The sequence below is a fragment of the Fukomys damarensis genome, unplaced genomic scaffold (assembly GCF_012274545.1).
Source record: "Fukomys damarensis isolate Sample0158 unplaced genomic scaffold, DMR_v1.0_HiC HiC_scaffold_10, whole genome shotgun sequence".
Taxonomy (NCBI): Eukaryota; Metazoa; Chordata; class Mammalia; order Rodentia; family Bathyergidae; genus Fukomys; species Fukomys damarensis.
The window spans coordinates 16,979,840-16,980,393 of record NW_022900922.1 but is presented as its reverse complement, the minus strand read 5'-3'; the positions used below and the strand labels follow the sequence as shown (position 1 = coordinate 16,980,393).

At 43.5% G+C, this 554-nt stretch overlaps 1 protein-coding gene across 1 annotated transcript in view; it reads right to left on the bottom strand.

Annotated features, from left to right (window-relative positions):
• Nucleotides 1-554, bottom strand: part of LOC104861622 (histone H3.3) — a 1,258-nt gene that overhangs the window by 553 nt on the left and 151 nt on the right. The window lies entirely within an intron of this gene.

The following is a 554-nucleotide window of genomic DNA, read 5'->3' as shown; positions in this document are numbered from 1 at the left end:
ATATATATATATATATATATACCCATTTTCCCACTTCTGAAGCTAAGCTGCACTAATGACCTCTAATTGCCTGGTAAAAATACCCTGGGGTTCAAAATCACACTATTGGTATCACTGTCGTGCTTCTAACTTTCATATTTCTCGCCTTCTGATTCTCAGGTGAGAAACTACGAAATATCACCTGTATCACCGTGGAAAAAGTGTGCCCTCTTAATGACTGTATGAGTGGCTCTGAAAAGAGCCTTTGTTTTCTAAAATTAAGGACCATCTCTTAATCTCTTCATTTGCCCTTGGCCTTGTGGTGGCTCTCGGTCTTCTTGGGCAGCAGCACGGCCTGGATGTTGGCTTCTGATTCTCAGGTGAGAAACTACGAAATATCACCTGTATCACCGTGGAAAAAGTGTGCCCTCTTAATGACTGTATGAGTGGCTCTGAAAAGAGCCTTTGTTTTCTAAAATTAAGGACCATCTCTTAATCTCTTCATTTGCCCTTGGCCTTGTGGTGGCTCTCGGTCTTCTTGGGCAGCAGCACGGCCTGGATGTTGGATGTTGGGC